Source organism: Silene latifolia, chromosome Y (assembly GCF_048544455.1).
Source record: "Silene latifolia isolate original U9 population chromosome Y, ASM4854445v1, whole genome shotgun sequence".
NCBI lineage: Eukaryota > Viridiplantae > Streptophyta > Magnoliopsida > Caryophyllales > Caryophyllaceae > Silene > Silene latifolia.
Genome location: NC_133538.1, coordinates 240,083,584 through 240,093,474, shown reverse-complemented (window position 1 = coordinate 240,093,474; position 9,891 = coordinate 240,083,584). Strand labels below are relative to the sequence as shown.

The 9,891-nt window shown below is 36.7% G+C and overlaps 1 non-coding gene across 1 annotated transcript; it reads right to left on the bottom strand.

The window, feature by feature from the left end:
- Nucleotides 1-2,498: 2,498 nt before the first annotated feature.
- On the bottom strand, nt 2,499-2,605 carry LOC141634993 (small nucleolar RNA R71). The gene has a single exon (XR_012539705.1). It is a non-coding gene; the product is annotated as a small nucleolar RNA R71 (small nucleolar RNA).
- Nucleotides 2,606-9,891: the final 7,286 nt, after the last annotated feature.

Genomic DNA, 9,891 nt, shown 5'->3' with positions numbered 1-9,891 from the left:
GAATAATTACTAATGATTTTACTGGTAACTGATGTGACCATAATTGGCGCATATTTAGCCCACGAATTAGCCTTGTTTCCATGCTTTCTAGTGCTTATTTGGGTCATTTCTTATCTTTGGTTCTTTGTTTCGCATATTCTTTGAGATTTTGATCCCTTGGTAGGAAAGGAGTAAGAATCTTGCATTTTCATGGCAAAACAAGACTAAATTGATCAAATTCAATGACCAAGCATCAAGGAGAGACAAGATTAGAAGGCCTTTGTACATATCATAGTAGAAGAGCAATGTTGAGGAAAGATCCTTGAGTCCCCAAGGAAATCCCCAAGGAATTTATGAAGAAAAGGGAAGAAAAGAAGAAGTTACTATGCTGACTGACAATCCGAGCGGATTGTCAACAATCCGCCCGTCCAGCCTCTGCACAATCCGAGCGTCCCACGCCAGGAATCCGCTCGGATTCCCCCTCAACAATCCGCCCGGATTCCTCAGAATCCGCTCGGATTCCACCGCCCAAATCCGGCCGTCCCGACCTTATTCCGCCCAAATTTCTTCCCAGCACGGATTGTCTTCTTCAAGCTACGAAAAGAGAAGCCCTTCTCTCAGAAAATACCGGGTCCTCCTTGCTCAACTTAAAAAGTGTAATTACTAGTTTAGCCCTTAGTTAACCCTAATGCATCCTCTCTAATTTTCACTATAAATACCCCATTAGGCTAATTAGAGGAGCATGTTCTTCTTATCAATAATTAGTGTAGTTAATATCAATCAAATCTCTCTTCAATATTGTAATCAAGTATTAATCAAGTTTTAATCCAAGTTTTAGTTCTTTAATCTCTCTTTTGTTCATCCTTTATTTTGGGTAATTGAAGATTATTTGGGTTATTATTGGGAGATTGACAACCTCTCAATCTAGCATTCAAGTAATTCTATTATTCTTGCTTTATTATTGGAATCATTAGTAGGTATAATCTCTTAATCCCTTTTTAATTATTGTTAATTACTTTCATTTATTCATCATGTTTCATATTGTTAGTATGATTGACAACCTTGCTAGCATGATCAACATGATAATGAGTGAGTAGTCTCTTAGCTAGGGTTAATGGGTGATTAGGGGAAACCAACATGGGGAATGATTCATGCTTAAATTAATATGCTTTCATGTTTTATTTGCTTGCTTGTTTTGATCTCAACTCATGCACATGTTATATTTGATGAAATGCTAAGCCTATGAATCCTTGCATTTATACTATCATCTCCTATCTTTTCAATGAGACTTGTAAGACATAACCCAACTCGAGTCTCATTAGACCATGCATGTTGTTGAGTAGGGAAGATTAAGTCGACTTGTAGGTGTTGTACAATCTAATCGATTCGGCTCCGGGACCCAAACTTTCCTAGGATTGTAAGATATAACCCAACTCAATCCATCACAACAATAATTGCTTGCTTATAATTTGAGAACATGTTTGTATGATCATATCCCATGATTCCCCTATGACCCCATGACACCCTAGTGCCTTTAATAAATTGTTTACACCCCTTTAATTCATCTTGCTTGTTTATTTTCATTGTTATTCTAGTTTAGTAACCTTCTACATCAACCCAATTTGTGGCACCCCTTAGACACCACTAGTTACAATAGAAATCTCATTTCAACTCCCGTCCCTTGGGATCCGACCTTTACTTGCCTCTTTACTAATTGTAGAGTTGCTTGTTAAGCTATAAATTGTGTTTTGATTCGACCGTGACCAACGACCACATCTTAATTTGTGAACACTTAGCGGGATCGCATCAAAAAAATGGCGTCGTTGCCGGGGACGGTGTTTGTTTGACTTAGATTTCCTTTTTGTTATTAGTTGTGTCTTTCTTCGCCTTGAGGAAGTAAAACTCCTCAAGGTTTGTTCTAATTGTTTTTGAGTTGTTTGATATTTTGCATGTCTAGAAGGTTACAAAGTGATTTGTTACCTTTTGACCGTGAAATCGAAAGAACCTTGACGAACAATAGGAGACTTGTTAGGAGGAATTTGAGAGGTGTTAGTGAAGTTGTTCAACCCACTAGTGAGTTTGTCAATCCTTTCGCAATAGAAGGAGAAGAAAACCCATTACACAATACCCCACAAAATCCACCTACAATGCCAAAATTTTCGTCACACTCCGTACCCACCGAGGAGAATCTACCAAATGGTACTCCTACACCGCAACATCTCACCGGAAATTTTATTGCCAAGTCCGTCTTCATCCAACTAGTTGAGAGGAGCCAATTTGGGGGGATGCCTAGTGAGGACCCTCATTCTCATATGGAAACCTTTTGCGATTATTGTGATGCTATCTCTCAAACGGGCGTGACTCAAGACCAAATTAGATGGGTCTTATTTCCTTTTTCCTTAATCGGCACCGCAAAGCAATGGTTGAAGGGCCTTGATAAGGCCACCCTTGGAATAGATTCTTGGAAGAAGTTAGCTCTAGCTTTCTACAAAAAATTCTACCCACCGGAAAAGACCAACATGCTAAGAGCTCAAATTATGGGTTTTAAGCAAAGGGATGAAGAGTCTTTGTATGAAGCTTGGGAGCGGTTTAAAGGTATTTGTCGCTCATGTCCTCACCATGGACTTAGCGAATGGTTTTTGGTACAACAATTTTGGAATGGTTTATATGAAGATTCTAGGAACATTCTCAATATGGGATCAAATGGAATGTTCACCGAAGTTGATGACAACCAAACTTGGAGCAAAATTGAAGAGATGGCAATCCATAACTCGCAATATAGTAGGCCTCGCAAGGCTACTAGAGAAGGAAAGTATGAAGTGGACGCCGTTACTCAATTAGGTGCCCAACTAAGCTCCCATATCGATACAATCAACTTGAAGTTTGAACAAGCTATGGCTAGACTTGAGGAAAACTCAAAATCATCGAAGCATCATGTCAATGCCATGACGGCATCCTCATCAATCCCAAGTGGGATATGTGAGAATTGTGGAACTTTGGGTCATGACCCAAGTAAGTGTAGGGGAACAACCGAACAAGTGAATGCTTTCCAAGCATATAAAAGTGGTACCCCTTATTCAAATTTTTACAATGAAAACACCAAGTTCCATCCAAATCTCTCATACAAAAGCCAAAATGTTCAAAACCCTCAAACAACATACACTCCACCACCCATGAGAAACCAAAATCAAAGACCCTTTTACAATCAAAACCAAGGTTACCAAAATCAAAACCCATACAATCACCAAAATGACCAAGGTTTTGATGTCCAAAAAGCGGTCCTCCAAATGCAAAAGAATCAACAAGAATTTTTCACCCAAATGCAAAAAGATAGCCAAGCAAAAGAAACCACCATCAACAACATTCTATCTCACACCAAGATGTTGGAAACACAATTGACTCAACTAGCATCTTCGAGCTCACAAAGACAAAATGGGCAATTACCACCTCAAAGTAATCCCCCTAGACATGAAACGGTTAGTGCCATTCACTTGAGAAGTGGTACAAGGTATGAAGCACCGAAGAAGCAAGTTGAGGATGAAGTTGTGGAAGCTAGTGAAAAGGAAGAAATTGTGCAAAACTCCAAAGATGGAGAATCATCAAAAGAAGAAAGTTCAAAGAAAAATGAAGACAAGGCCAAAGAGAAGGAGCCCATTGTGATTAGACTTCCTTTTCCAAGTCGTCAAGCCAAGCCCAAATTTGATGATCAACTTGGAAAGTTCATGGAAATTGTGAAGAATTTAGAAGTCTCAATTCCTTTCACGGAATTAATCAATCACATTCCGGCCTATGCGAAGTACATGAAAGATATCCTCACAAAGAAGAAGTCAATCCGGAAACTCGAGACTATCGCCTTTACTAAGGTGAGTAGTGCAATACTTCAAGGGAGTTCACCTCCAAAGTTAAAGGATCCAGGAAGCTTCTCAATACCGTGAACCATTGGCGACACGACGATCAACAAAGCCTTATGTGATCTAGGGGCTAGTGTGAGTGTCATGCCGTACTCGGTGAGTAAAAGGTTGGGGATGGGAGAGCTTAAATGCACCAACATCACACTCCAAATGGCCGATAGATCAACGAAGACACCGTTAGGGATATGGGAAGATGTCCCCGTGCGAATTGGGAAGTTTTTCATCCCGGTGGACTTTGTCATTGTTGATATGGAGGAAGATTCCAACATTCCAATCATCCTAGGAAGACCTTTCCTACACACCGCCGGTGCGGTGATTGATGTGAAACATGGAGAGCTCACTCTAGAAGTGGGAGATGAAAGCATAACTTTTAATCTTGACAAGACTATGAGAGCTCCTCGTTTGCATGAGCCATGTTTCATGATTGATCATTATAGCCGAAAAGATGAAAGGAAGAAATCGGAACTCCAATGGAAGAAGAAAATTGAAGATGCTCCATTCAAAGAGCAAGTGAATTGTGACAAGGAGAGCTTGCAAAGCTCATCAAGATCAACCAAGGAAGAAGAGGATGGCCTCATTGGCCAAGAGAAGAAATTGGGAGAGTTGTCTCCATCTAAGCAAGAGATTTTTAATGATCAACTCAATGAAGTTTGTGGTCTTTGGGACGACGAATTTGAAGGGATTTTTAATCCCTACATTGGGCATGCCATCGATCATGATCAACAACAAGGGCCACGGTCTATTGAGGACCTCTACCATAATAATGAACAAGCTTTTGATTACTTCTTCAAGGTGTTGAGCAACATCAACAACACCTTGAACATGCCCCCTTGACATCTCATCAAGAATGAGAGTTTGGTGGAGTCCCCTAAACCACCACTTGTAAATATTTCTAACTCCCTAACTTACATTTCAATTCTTGTATTGCATTTTTTGTCATTTTTGGATTTTTATTTACTTTGATCAAAATAATTGTCATGTAAGAGAAAAGCGAGGGAGGGACTAACAATTTCAATTGATGTGTAGTGCTTTACCTTAGTGTGGGGATGGCAATTGCCTAGACTATCCATGCCTTAGTAGTGCCCCCACAATGAAGAACACAAGACTTGAAAGAAAGAATGGAAGAATGATAAAGGGAATGCGCTGTGCACGGGTGGAACTGAATCCGTGTACACAGAGGAAGAATCCGAGCGGATTCCCAAGAATCCGCCCGTCTTATGCAATCCGAGCGTCCTGCAGAAAAGACGCCCGTCTTGAACTGAGCTGAATTTTGAAATTTTCTTGACTGTTAAAGAATCCGAGCGGATTTCTGAAAATCCGCCCGTCCTGAAGAATCCGTCCGTCTTGTGAGAAAGACGCCAGTCTTTGCAGCTGAGGAAAACAAGCAAATTTCTCTGGACAGAAATCCGTCCGTCCTTGAGCAAATCCGCCCGTCCCGTGTTCAGCAAATCCGAGCGGATTGTACCAAATCTGCCCGTCTTTAGGCGAGTTTTTGCAAAGGTAGAAGAAGCAGAATCCGCACGGATTGTGCCTAATCCGCACGGATTGCCCCTGCAGTTTTGAAATTTTCGGCCTCTTTATAACCCCTCCCACCTTCATTCATTCATTCATTCATTCATAAACACTACCCACAACATCAAAACCCTCATCCTCTCCATCATAAAAACAAAAACCCTCAACAACATTCAACAAAAACAAATCAAACCATCCTTCCAACAACAAATTAATCACTCCTTCTTCAACAAAAATCAAAACGAAGAACAAAATCTTCAACCTTTGAGTCGATTTTTGTTTTCATAAAGGCAAAGCCTTTCACCTTCAAATCGATTTGGGCATACTACAAATTGAAGATTTTTCACTCTTTTCTTGGTTAAGCTCATCAATGGCAAGGACTAAGGGTGCAACAAAAGCAACAAAGGCACCAAAGGCTAAGGCACTCTCACAAAGGCAAAAGGCTCTTCAAACAAAGAAAGCTTTGGCTATGGTGGTGGCAACACCAAACTTGGAAGTGCAACAACAACAACAACCTTCATGGGACCACTAACATCTTTTACTCCGGTAATTAATCAACTTTTGCATTATCCGGAGGTAAATTTTATTTCCGATACCCATAGAAATACCTTTGTCAAGTTTGCTATGAAATCTATTCAATCCACCAAATTCATATGTGAAGATACCTTGGAAAAATTGGGTGTTCTTGAACAAACAAAAGCCTTTTTCAAAGCCATGGGGTTGAAGAAATTGTTTGAAACAAAGGAATTGACATACCCCTCCCTTGTCTTGGAATTTTTAAGTTCTTTGAAAGTCACCAAAGTTGAGAATAGATAAAATCTCGAGTTTCGTCTAGCTAATGTTAGTAGACGCATTACCTTTACGGAATTAGGTGAAATTTTGGGTCTTAGTGATGAATCGAGTTATCTTAAGCATTATGGAAAGTATGACCCCGAGCCTCTTTGGGAGGCAATCTCCGGGAAGAAATTTGAGGATTTTCATGCATGTCGTGCTCTTTTGGTCCATCATCCGGGCATAAGAGTATGGCACAAGGTTGTGGGAAATACCATAATTGCTAGGAAAGACACCAATCATTTCACAAGACTCGATTTTATTCTCCTTGAATCGGCTTTGAATATCGGAAGAATTCACACCAAGCCTTACAATTCTTTGAGGCTCTTGGTAGATAGATGGCTTAATGTTGATAATGGGAAGAAGGGCACGACCGTTATTGTCAATGGCGGCCTAGTCACGGTCCTAGCTAAGCACTTTGATCCTAATTTCAATAAGGATAAGAAGTACAAAGCAAAGGAAGGTGGCCATCTTATTGATATGCATATTATGATTCACAAGTTCAAGTGGGTTGCTCAAAACCCCCTTGACACTAAGTATGGATGGTTAACTAGTGAAGCTAGATCGTTCACCTTGCCCTCGAAGATTTGTCGCCTAAGTGTCCACCGGACCAATTTGTTGGAATATGTGTCCTCCGACAATAATGCGATCACGACTGTTGATCATGATGATCACATGTTTAAGTCTCATTAAACAATACAATTGGGAAGTAATATTGTTACTGTCAACTGGTCAACATATATCGGTAATGATTGGCTGACTAGAGTTTGACATTACTGTCGTGTGACGGTGGTGATCAGTTGACCCCCTAGGTCATACCTAAAGGGCAATACTCTTAATTGATTATTTAATTAATCGTATAATGTTGCGAGTTAATTAAATTACTTGAAAATTGACGGACGATTTTGGAAGTAAAATTTACGTATCATATTGAAATGTGATTAAATAAGATACGGTCTGAGTAATTGAATTGTATCATTACTCGGATGAAATAATTGTTTAATGTAACAATTAAATTGAATGAATTGTTATAAATACAATCAGTTGTAATTTATAAATGGTAAAATATTTTGGCACAAGTAATTATAAAATTACTAAGTCGATTTTTGTATGTGACGTATTTTTATTAATACGTTGATTTTTAATATGTTAAAAATACATAACAAATTTATATCACATATGACATGTGACATATTGACAATTGACAAAAATAATATGGAATCCATATTATTAAGTGGGCCGAAAATTAGAGGGTTGTTGAGCTAATTATATGTTGATTGTAATTAGTGGAAGGCATGATGATTGCACTAGTCACTAGCCATGCAAGCCTATTGTTCATTGTGAAGAACAATTTTCCCATGCATTGGCTCCCCTAAAGCTCTCCTCTTACACGGTTTTGGGGAAGAAAACCCATCATTGTTTTTCTATAATTTTTACCTAATAATATACCAAGTGTAGTGTATTATTCATTCATTCCATCTATCATCCAAAATACAATTTTAGAGAGAATAAAAATCCTCCTCTCTTTCTCTCTAAAAACCGAAATATTCAAAGTGTTAAAAATATTTTGGTTCAATTTTCTACTTGATTAATATTATACTAGTATTTGTAATATTAATTTAATTAAGAAGAAAGCCTTGGGTATAAAGCTTAGGGAGAGATCTTATACTTATATCTTGTTCATCCATAAGGGAAAGCTCAAGATCAAAAGAGAAAGGTGATCTCTTTTGTGCCCTAATAGCCGAAAATCATCATTGTAAGGACATGATTTCTCCTCTATTTTATTATTGTTTGCATGCATAAAATCCGTTTTAATTTTATGACAAATTATTTTAGACATATATGAGTATGTTAGTATGTATATGAATCTACATTTCCTTCAATCGGTATCATGAGCCACGGTTGTTTGCATGCAAATTGGTTAAAAGTTTTTCCGAGTTATAAGAATAACAAATAAAACTTGTAAAATTTGTGTTATTATGATATATCACGAAATTATTACATGCATGTTAATATTTATGGTCCTAAAATGTTTTAGGATATTTTGGTTAATTTTTCGGATTTTTATTGTTCATAATTTACAATAATGGCATTTAAATATGATTTTACGAGTAAAAATGTCATTTTTGGTCTAAAATTAGCTATACTTCGAATTTTCACTTGATTTTTGGATATGTTGTCACATATATTATTTTGAGATAACCTGTAAATTTTCATAATTTTTGGACTTGTTATGCTCGAAAAATGAATTTTTCATTATTAAATTCGGATTTAGGTGAAAAATAGGTTAATATGAGTTAAATTTCGAATCTGGTCATAGAAAATTAATATGTTGTCACATGCAATTTTACAAGATGTGTGTAAAATAATTGGCTATAAAGAAGTCTTTTACATGATTTATGAATTTTTGAAGAAAAATAGCATAAATAGTGACATTATTAGTGGAAAATTAATAAAACATAATCTATGAATTAGGAAAAACGTCTAATGTTGAATTTTATTATATTTTTCAGATCTAAAATTGAAAAGTTAATGGAAATAATTTTTCCATGTTTTTATGATTATTTTATTAAAAATCGATAAACCGCAACATTGTTTTCCGGAAAATTTTCAAAATTTTTAACCTAAGATTTTGAACATTATGAGTGTCATGGAATTTTTCCAGAATGTTCATGAGTTTAAATTTCAAATTTCAAATTTATTTGAAATTTTGTGATTTATTTGAAGTTTAATAGCTTATTTTTGTAATTTTGGTCCATTTATGAACAATTTTATAAAATATGGGTTAATTATGGTCAAATTATTAGTGAAGACTAAATTTTGAGTCCTAAGAGGTTAGGGTAATTAACTTATGCATAAATATGAGTTTATGTATTTTTGTGATTATAAAATGTTGAAATCACGCAAATCCGAAAAACCGAGTTATATACGATATTGGCTAATTAAAAGGCGATTTAGCATAAAAATTGAGCATGTTCATACATATTATAATGCTGCATTTTCTTTATGATTGTCATAATTTTAATTTATATAATTTTTGAATTATGTAATTTTACTTAGTATGGCCTTAGATTTTAATTGGTATTTCCCGAAATGTATGGGAATATCGATTCGGTTGTAATTTTTATTGTGATCTCGTATCACCGTTTTGTAATTTAATAGATTTATTTTATTTTAGTTACAAATGTATAATAGGAAATTATGTAATTTATTATGTAATTTTATTCATTCCAGAGTTCCCAAAGACGGATTTCTTCAAGAATGGCGATACATAAAGACGGTGTTACCTCGAGATGCGTGCCACAACCGAAGTTCAAGGGACCAATGGAGTTGGTTTCCGAATATGTAATAGATAAATAGTTTTTCTATTTTAGGAAAGGCCATACTAGGATTTATTTACTTTTGTGCTTGCATTTTATTTTATGTCACATGCATCGCTAAATCGCCATAACTAAACATGCATCCTTATTTTATCGAGTTTATCGACCGTGTCAATTCGAATTATCGTAGTTCACCGCTTTAGTTCACTTAAAACGTGACAGATAATAAATTGACATGACCTCTCGCTAAAACAATTAATTGAGACATAGCCTTACCGAATAGTAGAAACCATGAAAACCTATTTCGCGAGGGAGTGCACTCGGCTACCCCGAGGTAC